Below are 11,444 nucleotides of genomic sequence, written 5' to 3'. Positions count from 1 at the left end.
GTGTGTGTGTGTGTGTGTGTGGGCACGCGTGCCCGCACGTCCTCATTCTAGAAATAATGTAACCGGGAAGGAGCGTTGGTTTTCAGTGCCGTTATATAACAGGTGTAACCTTTCCACGTATGTGACTGACTGATGTTGTTGTGTCTTAATTCCAAAGACTTGTTTCGTGAAGCACTGTATGCTAATCTGTCCTGTGAAAAAATTTTCATTTCTTCATAACTGCTGCAACGCACATCCATTTGAATCCGCTTACAGTGATCTTGTCTAGGTCTCCGTCTTGACGTTTTACGTCTTCTCACTCCCTTTCCCTACTCGCCAGACATACTCACACACGTCTCTTTTATGTTCCGTGATGCTTCAGAGTGCGCGCTATCAACGTATCCCATCTTGCCATCTTCAGTAGTCTTATGAAGTACCATACATTAAAATCTTCTATTCTTGTCAGTACTATTTATCATACACGGTTCACTGCTGTATGAATCTACACTCCACTCTCCCGTAGTCTTGTTCATGTACTGGCGGTGTCGATACCATAAGCAGTAAGAAAGAATTCACCATTTGGCTGTGTCAGCTACCAATGTGCATTATGGCGATTACTCAGTTATCCTCATGATTACGCAGTTTCTCGTGGAGTGTACTCAAGAAGTGTACTGCAGCGCCGAAATCGGTAGAAAATAAAACACATTTCAATACAGCTGAAGTAAATCCATAACAGTTGGCAGTCTCTTGGGCTATCTGAAGGTGGACAGTAGATCTACAGTTATATTATTTGTTAACGTATTTCTCCTTATCTAAAATGTTTTCCTTCTTATTATGTATTCTCTTTACTTCTGATATTTTCAACTACTCTTCTGCCCATCTACGTCCATACTCCGAAAGTCACCTGACGGTGTGTGGTGGAGAGTACCTTGAGTACCTCTATCGGTTCTCCCTTCTATTCCAGTCTCGTATTGTTCGTGGAAAGAAAGATTATCGGTATGCCTTTGTGTGGGCTCTAATCTCTCTGATTTTATCCTAATGGCCTCTTCGCGAGATATACGTAGGAGGGAGCAAATTAGTTAGTTAGTTACGTGTTCCATTGATCAACACCACGGAAAAACAGTTATGATGTGGAACCTGTCAAATGCACAACAAATGCGCACAGGAAACAAGTTTGTTTACGTTAAAGTGTTATACCTAAATATTTCTATTATCTAACCCATTACCTTAAATGGCACAAAGTGCATATATTATATCTCCAGATTTATTTCCTCTTATTTAAGAATTCAATCTATTGTATAGAAGGAGTTGTCAAGGAGGTACGATTTCATATTGTTTTTGAAACTGTTATGCTGTCTGACAGACATGTTTTTTCATCTCGTAATTTATCAGAAAGTTTTATAGAAGCATATTTTACCACTTTCTGTGCCAAAGATAGGTTAAGTAAAGGATAGTGTAGGTCTTTCTTTTTTATGGTATTGTAATCATGAATGTCGCTGTTGATTTTAAACTGGTCCATGTTGTTCAGAAAAAATTTCATTACTGAGTAAACGTACTGTGAATCAGTTCTAAGAATTCCTAACTTTTTAAACAGATGCCTACAAGAAGTGCGACTATGAACCCCACACATTATTCTAACTACTTTCTTTTGAGCAGTGAATACCTTTTACCTAAGTGTTGAGTTGCCCCAGAATATTATTCCGTATGACATCAGAGAGTGGAAGTATGCAAAGTATGTTAGCTTACTAATTTCTGCATCCTCAAAATTGGCAATTATTCTGATTGCAAAAGTTGCTGAACCTAGTCGCTTTAGGAGATCCAAAATATGACTTTTCCAATTAAGATTTTCATCCATATGTACACCCAAAAATTTAGTATGCTCTACCCTGGCTACCGACTTCTTTTGATGTGTTATGTTTATTGAAGGAAGTATACTTTCTGCAGCAGACAATTGGATGTACTGTGTTTTTTCAAAGTTCAGAGCAAGCCCGTTCACAGAAAACCAATTAATAACTTTTCCAAAGACCTTATTTGTATCATTTTCTATCAGACTTTCTTCTACTGGATTAATGATTATGCTTGTATCATCAGCAAACAGTGTCAGTTCAGCATCTTGTTTCACATAAGGAAGGTCATTGACATATATCAAGAACAGGAGGGGACCCATGATCGAACCTTGTGGAACAAATGGTTCAAATGGCTCTGAGCACTACGCGACTTAACTTCTGAGGTCATCAGTCGCCTAGAACTTAGAACTAATTAAACCTAACTAACCTAAGGACATCACACACATCCATTCCCGAGGCAGGATTCGAATCTGCGACCGAAGCGGTCACGCGGCTCCAGACTGAAGCGCCTAGAACCGCTCGGCCACACCGGCCGGCTTGTGGAACACGTAATGTAATTTCACCCAAGTTAGATGAAGTGGTAAACTCCTTTGAATCACTTGAAGCATATAAAGAGACTTTCTACTTCCTGTTCTGTAGATATGACTTAAACCACTCATATGCTGTTCCATTTATACCATAGAATTGTAATTTCTCGAACATAATGTAATGGTTCACGCAATCAAATGCTTTGGATAAGTCACAGAATATTCGTACTGGTGGCATTTTACTGTTTAAAGACTCTATGTGGACAGTGAAATTATATATTGCTGTCTCAGTGGAACAGCATTTCTGAAATCCGAACTGTGATTTACTAAGTGTCCCATTACTGCTGAGATGGCTAACCACTCTTGAGTACATTACTTTCTCAAAGATTTTTGAAAATGATGTAACAAGGATACTGGCCGGTAATTATTGACATCTGTGGTTTCCCCCTTTTTGTAGAGAGGCCTGACAGTGGCATATTTTAACCTGTCTGGAAAAATACCCTGAGTCAGTGATGCATTACATATGTGACTCAAAACATCAACTGTAATTGCTCCACAATGTTTTAATAACTTGTCCTCATCTACCCCAACAGAACATTTATTTTTCAAAGATTTAATAATTTTCCTTATTTCTCAACAGGTTGTTAGATGAAACTTAATTTGACTAAAATTTTTCTGAACTGCCTCTTCCATGTACTGCCTGGCTTTCTCTTTTGAACTATTCTCACCAATTTTTTCTCCTACGCTTAAGAAGTGATTGTTAAATACATTGGCTACCTGTGTACTGTTTTTGGTTAGGATGGTCTCATTCTCTTTAACAGTAATACTACCCACCCCAGTGGTTACTTTTCCTGTCTCCCTTCTAACAACATTCCATATTGATTTTATTTTATTCCTGGAGTTGTTAATTTCTTCTCCAACATACACATTTCTTGATTTCCTTACAACTTTTCTCAGTATGTTACAATAATTTTTATAGTGTAAAACTACTTCTGGATCTTTACTAGTTCTTGCTGTCTCATACAGTTTTCTTTTTCTTTCTGAAGTCGTTTTAATGCCTGTAGCAATCCAAGATTTCTTTGAAAAGTTTGTGGTGTTACATTTAGTAACTTTCTTTGCAAAACTATGTTAAAAAAGGGATATAAATATATCAAGAAATATGCTGCATTTATGATTAGCATTTGGCTCATTATTTACATCTTCCCAGTTTACATTTCCTAAACTTTCTCTGAAGTGACTTACAGATACCGGGCTGAGCACCCTCACACTTTTACTCAATGGTTTCTGAAGTGTACGCCCTGTTAGGTTTAGTAAGTGAATCAGTTGTGCATCATGGTCAGATAATCCATTTACCATATACTGCTTGACTCCTCGGTGAAGGTATGTTCTCGAAACTCCAACAAAACCCATACCTACTGAGAGTCTTCCACTGGAGTTTATCTGCCATCACTTTCGCGATTACTAAAAGATCCTGTAACGAAGCGTGCTGCTCTCCGTTGGATCTTCTCTATCTCTTCTATCAACCTTATCTGGTACGGATCCCACACCCGTGAGCAGTCAACAACACACGTCTACAGCTTTATTTCTAACATAATTACCTCAACATAATTGTACGTATTTCAAGCACATTGTATAGTCCTTTTTCACCTTTGTTGATGTTCTCCGTAGAACTACACTCCTGGAAATTTAAATAAGAACACCGTGAATTCATTGTCCCAGGAAGGGGAAACTTTATTGACACTTTCCTGGGGTCAGATACATCACATGATCACACTGACAGAACCACAGGCACATAGACACAGGCAACAGAGCATGCACAATGTCGGCACTAGTACAGTGTATATGCTCCTTTCGCAGTAATGCAGGCTGCTATTCTCCCATGGAGACGATCGTAGAGATGCTGGATGTAGTCCTGTGGAACGCCTTGCCATGCCATTTCCACCTGGCACCTCAGTTGGACCAGCGTTCGTGCTAGACGTGCAGACCGCGTGAGACGACGCTTCATCCAGTCCCAAACATGCTCAATGGGGGACAGATCCGGAGATCTTGCTGGCCAGGGTAGTTGACTTACACCTTCTAGAGCACGTTGGGTGGCATGGGATACATGCGGACGTGCATTGTCCAGTTGGAACAGCAAGTTCCCTTGCCGGTCTAGGAATGGTAGAACGATGGGTTCGATGACGGTTTGGATGTACCGTGCACTATTCAGTGTCCCCTCGACGATCACCAGTGGTGTACGGCCAGTGTAGGAGATCGCTCCCCACACCATGATGCCGGGTGTTGGCCCTGTGTGCCTCGGTCGTATGCAGTCCTGATTGTGGCGCTCACCTGCACGGCGCCAAACACGCATACGACCATCATTGGCACCCAGGCAGAAGCGACTCTCATCGCTGAAGACGACACGTCTCCATTCGTCCCTCCATTCACGCCTGTCGCGACACCACTGGAGGCGGGCTGCACGATGTTGGGGCGTGAGCGGAAGACGGCCTAACGGTGTTCGGGACCGTAGCCCAGCTTCATGGAGACGGTTGCGAATGGTCCTCGCCGATACCCCAGGAGCAACAGTGTCCCTAATTTGCTGGGAAGTGGCGGTGCGGTCCCCTACGGCACTGCGTAGGATCCTACGGTCTTGGCGTGCATCCTTGCGTCGCTGCGGTCCGGTCCCAGGTCGACGGGCACGTGCACCTTCCGCCGACCACTGGCGACAACATCGATGTACTGTGGAGACCTCACGCCCCACGTGTTGAGCAATTCGGCGGTACGTCCACCCGGCCTCCCGCATGCCCACTATACGCCCTCGCTCAAAGTCCGTCAACTGCACATACGGTTCACGTCCACGCTGTCGCGGCATGCTACCAGTGTTAAAGACTGCGATGGAGCTCCGTATGCCACGGCAAACTGGCTGACACTGACGGCGGCGGTGCACAAATGCTGCGCAGCTAGCGCCATTCGACGGCCAACACCGCGGTTCCTGGTGTGTCCGCTGAGCCGTGCGTGTGATCATTGCTTGTACAGCCCTCTCGCAGTGTCCGGAGCAAGTACGGTGGGTCTGACACACCGGTGTCAATGTGTTCTTTTTTCCATTTCCAGGAGTGTACTTATCAAGAAACTACCCATTCCGCTAAATGGATCTTCCAAGTCCTTTGCCGTCTCTAGGAGAATCCCATCATCATTAAACATTAAAATTTTTGAAACGCCTTGCCGATTAAAACTGTATGAGACTCGAACTCGGTACCTTTACCTTTTGCAGGCGTGTGTTACACCACCTGAACTAGCCAAGCACGACTCGTCCTCACAGCCTTAATCTCGACAGTATATAGTCTCCTACCTTCCAAACTTCACAGATGCTCTGCTGCGAAACTTGCGGGACGAGAAAGGAGTCCCGCACGTGCAGTCCCACACACAGTTTTTATTTGCCATGAGGTTTCATATCAGCGCATAGCCCGCTGCAGAGTGAAAATCTCATTCGGGATTAAAATTTTTATTCCTTCTTCCTGAATTTCAGTTTCATATTTAAAATTTCTCCTTAATTTAATTTATTTCTGGCTCTATGTGCAAATTGAATGACATGGGAGATGCGCTACAGCTCTGCCACTCTCCCATCTCTGCGACTGCTTCCTTTTCATGTCCTTTGACTCTTACAACTGCAGTCTGGCTTCGGAACAAGTTGTAGATAAGTTGCCGCTCCCATTATTTTACCCCTGACAACTTCAGAATTTCATAAAGTGCACTCAAGTAATCAATGACAGAAGTGATTACGGTAACAGAAAGAAGCGAAATCATATTTTGTAAATTACTTTATCTTTTCTCTACCACCTCGATGAGTGTGAAAGGTAGTTTACAGGAAATCCCAGGACAGGTCAATTAAAAATCCACAAAAAAGGTGTAATTCCTTCGTGTGTGTTGGCTGTGAGGTCCTCAGAGGATTTTCAGACATATTTTGTTCATAAATTAGTAGACTACATCTCTTTATGTTTTAGTAAGAGTCTAAAGAGTATTTCTACAGACTGTCATGAGCAGACAGTGTCTTTTCTGAGATGATACATCCAGGTTCGGTAAAAGAAAAATGCTCCAGAAAACGTTTACAGGAAGATTCGTGCAATGTTTTCTGGTGTTCGAGATCTTTTCAGAAAGTTGTTACACAGCACTTCCCGTGCCATTTGTCACTATGATTAGCATTGCAGTCTGTAAGTGAGGTTCTACCAAAAGATGCTGTCTTATACTCTCGCGCAAATAGTTTCGCGCACGTTTTCCATGAATTGTGCTTCACATGACACTCAACAATGAAATACGCAGCTTCATCGTGAACACCATTTTATGTTGCATTCAGCAGGTCACTAAACGCGTTTGCCTCTCTCTCACACTGAGTACTCGCGACAGAGCTTGCGGAAGATGTACGTGTGCAGACGTGTATGACACCAACTTGGTGCATCGAAACATTGGTTTCCAACACATTCTGTGACCGTCAGTTCTCCTGTTCATTGGCAAGGATCACTTCGCTTCCATTTTATAAGTATCTTTCGGTCCTTTTTTTATTTTGCTCCTCCTGTAGTTGTATTAAGCCGACGGCCTTGCCGCAACGGTAACACCGGTTCCCGTCAGATCACCGAAGTTCAGCGCTGTCGGGCTGGGCTAGGACTTGGATGGGTGACCATCCGGTGTGCCGAGCGCTGTTAGCACGCGGGCTGCACTCAGCCCTTGTCAGGCAAACAGGAGCTACTTGATGTAGCGGCTCCGGTCTCGGGAACTGACATACGACCGGAGTGCAGTGTGTTGACCACATGCCCCTCCATATCCGCATCCAGTGACGCCTGTGGCGTGAGCCGGCCGGAGTGGCCGAGCGGTTCTAGGCGCTACAGTCTGGAACAGCGCGACCGCTACGGTCGCAACGAATCCTGCCTCGGGCTTGGATGTGTGTGATGTTCTTAGGTTAGTTAGGTTTAAGTAGTTCTAAGTTCTAGGGGACTGATGACATCAGAAGTTAAGTCCCATAGTGCTCAGAGCCATTTGCACGATTTTTGAGCCTGTGGTGTGAGGATGACACGGCGGCCGGTCGGTGCCTTTGGAACTTCATGGCTTGTTCGGGAGGAGTTTAGTTTAGTTTTAGTTAGTAGTTGTGTTAGAGCGTTACTAATCATCGTTATTACATTACTAAGTTTCGTGAAATTCTTGTAGAACGTTGAACACTTGCACTTCGCGGACACATATGCGAGGTGAAGTTCGCCATTAGTAGACGGCCACGACTGGTAAGCTATTTACGGAGAGTGGTTCCTGCAGAACTGCTATAGAAGAAGACACAGTTAGCTTCTCCATACAAGGTGATGCCAATGCGGTATGTCGATAGTTTTTTAAGGGGGCCGAGGTTTTAAACAGTTCACAAAGAGAGCAGTGGGTCTTACTTTTTGGACCACCACGAAACAAGTCAACACCAGTTTCTGAATCAGGTACAGTCAGCTTCAGAAACAACAGTTTTTGCCTTCCTGAGCGCTGAACACTCAAAAATTTAAGGGTGGCTGCCAATTTTCAACGAACAAACCGTTTAAGCATCATCACGCTAAAGATCCCTTGCCTAAGCTCAGAGACGTCCGTACTGCTCAGCAATGATTAATAATTCTGCTCTGACCATAGCAACATATTCCAGAATTTCTCTTTCACTTTCAATTTCTGTGATAGTCAGCATTTTCAGTGTGGGATTTTTTCATCCTGATCGACCGGTAAAGGCAGACCAATCGAACAGTTTGATCATGGGAATGCAACATCTACTGCCGTATTTCACTGATGAAACGTTCTCGGCGTATCGTAAGTGTCGTGGCGTCGTGTTGTCGTAACGTTTCTATGAGTTTCCTCGTCGTCATCTTCAGACGAAGTGACGTATTTCTTGGACCATTTGCGAGGTGCATTCAAGTTCTAAGGCCTCCGATCTTTTTTCTAATTAACTACTCACCCGAAATCGATGAAACTGGCGTTACTTCTCGACGTAATCGCCCTGCAGACGTACACATTTTTCACAACGCTGACGCCATGATTCCATGGCAGCGGCGAAGGCTTCTTTAGGAGTCTGTTTTGACCACTGGAAAATCGCTAAGGCAATAGCAGCACGGCTGGTGAACGTGCGGCCACGGAGAGTGTCTTTCATTGTTGGAAAAAGCCAAAAGTCACTAGGAGCCAGGTCAGGTAAGTAGGGAGCATGAGGAATCACTTCAAAGTTGTTATCCCGAAGAAACTGTTGCGTAACGTTAGCTCGATGTGCGGGTGCGTTGTCTTGGTGAAGCAGCACACGCGCAGCCCTTCCCGGACGTTTTTGTTGCAGTGCAGGAAGGAATTTGTTCTTCAAAACATTTTCCTAGATACGCCTGTTACCGTAGTGCCCTTTGGAACGCAATGGGTAAGGATTACGCCCTCGCTGTCCCAGAACATGGACAAAATCATTTTTTTAGCACTGGCGGTTACCCGAAATTTTTTTGGTGGTGGTGAATCTGTGTGCTTCCATTGAGCTGACTGGCGCTTTGTTTCTGGATTGAAAAATGACATCCACGTCTCATCCATTGTCACAACCGACGAAAAGACAGTCCCATTCATGCTGTCGTTGTGCGTCAACATTGCTTGGCAACATGCCACACGGGCAGCCGTGTGGTCGTCCGTCAGCATTCGTGGCACCCACTTGGATGACACTTTTCGCATTTTCAGGTCGTCATGCAGGATTGTGTGCACAGAACCCACGGAAATGCCAACTCTGGAGGCGATCTGTTCAACAGTCATTCGGCGATCCCCCAAAACAATTCTCTGCACTTTCTCGATCATGTCGTCAGACCAGCTTGTGCGAGCCCGAGGTTGTTTCGGTTTGTTGTCACACAATGTTCTGCCTTCATTAAACTGTCGCACCCACAAACGCACTTTCGACACATCCATAACTTCATCACCACATGTCTCCTTCAACTGTCGATGAATTTCAATTCGTTTCACACCACACAAATTCAGAAAACGAATGATTGCACGCTGTTCAATTAAGGAAAACGTCGCCATTTTAAGTATTTAAAACAGTTCTCATTCTCGCCGCTGGCGGTAAAATTCCATCTGCTGTACGGTGCTGCCATCTCTGGGACGTATTGACAATGAACGCGGCCTCATTTTAAAACAATGCGCATGTTTCTATCTGTTTCCAGTCCGGAGAAAAAAAATCGGAGGCCTTAGAACTTGAATGCACCTCGTATTGCTAGACGCTGCAGCCTTGCGATTCCCTTACAGATTCCTTCGCAAGTTTGATTATTGTGTTTATTTTGTTTGTCATTGCACTGTGTACCAACCTGACAAGGAATAATTATCACCATCTGGTAATAACGACTTGGATTAAAACTTCCTGCTGTGATACGTCTTGCTCTTACTTTTGTTTTCTTTTAACCATCTGTCCAGTGACTTTTGCGCCACCCTGTACATATAGCCTCAGATGGCGAAGCAATTTGGTTTATTATTCGTGGCGTACATTGGTTAGCTCTATAATAAGAAAATCCGACGCCAAGAAGCGAATTTTCAGAGCACAGCAAGAGCCATTTCTGCTTCTGTCACATTTTTGAGTAGCCGCAAGAAATCACTACAGCCCCCACCTTCGTCTCAAATAATCGGTTGAGTAACCTGTAATTGCATCGACCAGTTATGTTGTTTCTCGTTTAGTAATAATTTTGTGTTCTTTAAAATTGTGTTCAGCACCTGTATTTTATGCGTAATGTTTTACCTAGACGGGGTCCTTTCCAATTGCAGCGATATTGGCGAGTACCCTATTTTATTGCAATGAGATGTGCTTACCTTCTTTCACAAAACTTAATATATTTTTTGAAGTAGTAAATTTGTTAATTATTCAGTGATGCTAAGTTTTGAACTACTCCACGAAATTTTCATAAAAGGATAATTTTAAAGCTTCACCGAAGCACAACTGCAAGAAAATTATCTAAAGTGTTTTGCTTAAACGTCACTCTTATTGAAATGCCAGCACAGCATATAAATTATTTGTTGATGGCGAACAGCAACCAGCGACAAATTGGTCCTGAATCAAAATAAGTAACGCACATTGAATATTCGTTTTGTGACCAAACGAAAGTGTTTCACAATGCAAAAGTATGTGTTTGTGAAAGTACGAATTACTTGAGAATATATTTCATTTTAAGAAAACTGCTAAAACAAATACGCCAAATGGACATGTCACGTAAGTTGCATTCTAACACAAATAAGTTGCGCAACCATTTTTGTTACGTGTTTGTAACTGAGAATTATTGTTTATCCTAGAGCAGCTCACAGGAAAACAAGGCATCATTTTCTGATGAAAGGATGATGATTTGTGAAAAAATCGAAACTGGTAACGGTACTTTTGGAATAAAGTAACCTAAAACCAATGTGTGGCTGGTTGATGTACACCATCAAGAATTTATTTCATATAACAGCCACGGTCTCCAACCATGTCTTCATTTGACAAAACTGCGTTTAAATTATTAGCATGAAACTGTAATCAGTCAAGGTAGTACTGGCTAGTAAACCTGAAGGACTAGCGTAAAGAGTAGTTACTCTTACAGGTTTGATACTAAGAGTGATTATAATTTTATGTGTGTATAGCTAAAAGTGTTTCTCATTTAGTGTATTAATTAAAATATTCAGCTTTGATCTCAGTCAGCTTATAGAATACTTCCAGGGTTTCCCTGTTAGCTGTTGAATCATTTTTGTAGTGACAGTGCTAAAGAACTGCAACTTTCCACACTTATAACTTGTGTGTAACTGGCTACCACTGCACAAACTGTAACAGATCTAGGGACCTTATGTTTCATTTGAGCTATATTGTATAGAGACGTGAGTGCTCCTTGAGGATAAAAATAGTAATCAGAACATAATTATGAAAAAACTATTTCAGCGACAGTATTTTTACAATAATGAAACTGATAAAAGAACCTCTTGTCCACGTTAGCATAGTTCCACCATTAGTAATCATTTACCTGTAAGATCATTAACTTTATGATTTAATATAATATAGTAAGTGTTACTGAGAGCCAGTTGTTGCAAAAACAGCTAATATTATTTCTGTATTGTTCATACAAAGCTACTATTACTT

The 11,444-nt window shown here is 42.7% G+C and overlaps 1 pseudogene; it reads left to right on the top strand.

The window, feature by feature from the left end:
- The first annotated feature begins 6,914 nt into the window (after positions 1–6,914).
- LOC126177688 (5S ribosomal RNA) lies at positions 6,915–7,032 on the top strand (annotated as a pseudogene).
- Positions 7,033–11,444: the final 4,412 nt, after the last annotated feature.

This window comes from Schistocerca cancellata, chromosome 3 (assembly GCF_023864275.1).
Source record: "Schistocerca cancellata isolate TAMUIC-IGC-003103 chromosome 3, iqSchCanc2.1, whole genome shotgun sequence".
Taxonomy (NCBI): domain Eukaryota; kingdom Metazoa; phylum Arthropoda; class Insecta; order Orthoptera; family Acrididae; genus Schistocerca; species Schistocerca cancellata.
The sequence above is the reverse complement of the archived record's forward strand: the minus strand, read 5'-3'. Positions and strand labels throughout refer to the sequence as shown.